The sequence below is a fragment of the Euleptes europaea genome, chromosome 17, assembly GCF_029931775.1.
Source record: "Euleptes europaea isolate rEulEur1 chromosome 17, rEulEur1.hap1, whole genome shotgun sequence".
Lineage (NCBI taxonomy): Eukaryota > Metazoa > Chordata > Lepidosauria > Squamata > Sphaerodactylidae > Euleptes > Euleptes europaea.
The window spans coordinates 43,922,817-43,925,837 of NC_079328.1; the positions used below are offsets into that span (position 1 = coordinate 43,922,817).

A 3,021-nucleotide genomic window follows, 5' to 3' on the forward strand; every position below is an offset into this window, starting at 1 on the left:
AAAATGTCATCCATAATCCAACAGTCCACAATTCACAGCTCCTCATGCACAGATGATTCTTATTGCCAGCTATGATGAATGATGCTTGATGAACACATGCCACATTTTCTCTAACCATGACTGCCAATTAAAGAGTCCAGCTTGCGTAGGTGGAACTGCATCAGTAGATCTTGAACCCATCATGAGAAGAATAAGAATTGTTTTTTATATGCCGACTTTCTCTACCACTTAAGGAAGAATCAAACCAGCTTACAACCACCTTCCTGTCCCCACAACAGACACCCTGTGAGGTAGGTGGGGCTGAGAGAGTGTGACTAGCCCAAGGTCACCCAGCTGGCATCATGTGTAGGAGTGGGGAAACAAATCCAGTTCACCAGATTATCCTCTGCCACTCATGTGGAGGAGTGGTGAATCAAATCCGGTTCTCCAGATCAGAGTCCACCGCTCCAAACCACTGCTGTTAACCACTACACCATGCTGGTTTCATACTGCCACACAATGCTGTCCGGATTGTTACTTTTGAATTTTGTTAAGGGGTGATTTTTTTTCTGAGATCACATGGCTGTCCTCTCAAGTCGAATGATTTGAGGAATGTCAAGTCCACCATGGCAGGGGCATGTTTCAATGGTAGAGCATCTGCTTTGCATGTGGAAGGTTTCAGGTTCAATTCCTGGCATCCCCAGGTAAAAGAACTGGGTAGCAGATGTTGGGAAAGACCTCAATCTGAGACTCTGGAGAGTCAGAGGAGACAACATTGACCTTGACGTACCAATGATCTCAATCCAGATCAGGCAGCTTCATAGGCATGTGTGTTAATCCATTATAGGATTCCATACAATTATTGTCGATATTTAGTCAGAACAGTTTCCTTCCTGATCCCATGAGCAATTCTTGAGAATAGAATGATAATGCCGGAAAGGTTTGTGAAAATTCCTACATATAGCCAAAGGGATTTGACTCAGGTTTGCCAACCCATCTTCAAGACTAGAGAGGGTAATTCTCCTGTAAACACCCATTTTTGCTCACAGTTATCGTCAAAACTCTATTGGTATGATGATGCAGTGAACAGGTTTCCCCATATATGTAGTAAGGAAAATCCATCCCTAAAACCTCCCTCTGGGAATACAGGAGTCCCACATTCACAAGCCACACACTCCAGAAGACAGACAGACAGATGATGATGATGATGATGATGATGATGACGACGACGATAACGACGACGACGACAGACGGACGGATGGATGGGTGGGTGGGTGGATGGATGATAGGTAGGTAGGTAGGTAGATAGATGTAGGTAGGTAGATAGGTAGGTAGGTAGGTGGGTGGGTGGATGGATGGATGGGGAGAGAGAGAGAGAGAGAGAGAGAGAGAGAGAGAGAGAGAGAGAGAGAGAGAGAGAGAGATGTGTGTGTAAATTACTTGGCCATGCACATTGATGGTGCTAGAAAAAGATATTACACCACTGAAAGTTAAGTAATGCTCATTGCTGAAGACATTCTGCTTTGTACAGCCTGAACACTCATATGTATCTCAGCCTGCAAGAGTAAAGAACGTTGCCACTGTTTGAAAGAGCATCATTTGCTCAAAGTTAGGTTGCAAGGTGTACCTGCTGAGGCTGTTTGGCTCCCACCGTTAATACAGTGTGTTCCTTTGCTTTACATTTTTCTTCCATTTGTCCTGAGAAATCCATTCTGTAAACATATTGGCAGTCTTCTAAAATGTGATTTATGGTACCATTTAGCCACTTATCACTGGTTGTTGTTGTTGTTCCCCCTGCAGCGTACCCAGCTATATTTTACTCCAGGGCTATAGAGCAGTAAGTATATAAGCAAAACCAACCTATTTAATTTATGGTTGTCTCTAATTTTTCTTTCATACAAAAATATAACACCGCTTGCCAGTTGTGTACAAAGCAAAAAGAACCTGGTGTTACAGGCTAACAGGTTTACTCTTCAGCATGGCTTCAGCAAAGGACAGCCACTGGCATGGAATTTGTTGTGTGCATCAGAAGCATGAAGGTAGAGTTCATCTGGCGCATGGTAAGCAAGGGGGTGCTAAGGGCAGGCACCAGAGTTGGGGTAAGCCAGAGGGGGTGGCAAGGATAGAGAAAACGGGATTTCTTCTTCCCCATGAATTCTCATGGGGCCTCCCTCTTGTATGCACATATGGATTGATCCATGCGCAAATAATGCTTGCATTATATGGGGGAAATTAAAGGGAACAAAACTGAAAATGTTGAAAAGAATTTACCCAAGGGGGAAGCAAAACTGAAATAGGGACTTGCTTACCTCCAGGAGCCCCCAGGGTGATCAAATCCATTATAATTTCATCCCTCTGGCTCCCTCATGAACACATGAAGCTGCCTTATACTGAATCAGACCCTTGGTCCATAAAAGTCAGCATTGTCTACTCAGACCAGCAGTGGCTCTCCAGGGTCTCAGGTAGAGGTCTTGCCTGGTCCCTTTAACTGGAGATGCCGGAGATTGAACCTGGGACCTTCTGCATCCCAAGCAGATGCTCTACCACTGAGCCACAGCTCCTCCCCATCTTGGCTGTCAACACAATACATGTGTGTAGTAGTAGGGCTAGGGTTGCTAGGTCCCCCTGGCCATGGGCAAGCGATGGGGGCTAGGGTTGCCCGATCCAGGCTGGGACATTTGAGGAAGGAGCCTGGGGAGGATAGGGACCTCAGTGGGGTTGTGATGCCATAGAGTCAACCCTCCAAAAGCATCGGTTTTCTCCAGGGAAACTGATATCTGTAGTCTGAAGATGAGCTTTAATTCCGGGGTATCCCCAGGTCCCACTTGAAGGGTGGCATCCCTAGGTGGGGCATTTTTCTAGGTAGAGTCCTAATGCAACACAAAAAATGTAAACGGAGCACAAGCCACCCATATTCAACCTGGGGAGGGTGTGGGCAGTTCTATTCACCAAAAGGTTGGGTGAAATAAACTTCAACTAAACAATGAAATATATTTATTACAAAGATATTTATTATAAAGATATTGCATTGTTTAGTTGAAT

The 3,021-nt window shown here is 45.0% G+C and overlaps 1 non-coding gene across 1 annotated transcript; it reads right to left on the bottom strand.

Annotated features, from left to right (window-relative positions):
• Positions 1 to 2,468: 2,468 nt before the first annotated feature.
• TRNAP-GGG (transfer RNA proline (anticodon GGG)) lies at positions 2,469 to 2,540 on the bottom strand. The gene has a single exon. It is a non-coding gene; the product is annotated as a tRNA-Pro (tRNA).
• Between the last annotated feature and the right edge of the window lie 481 nt (positions 2,541 to 3,021).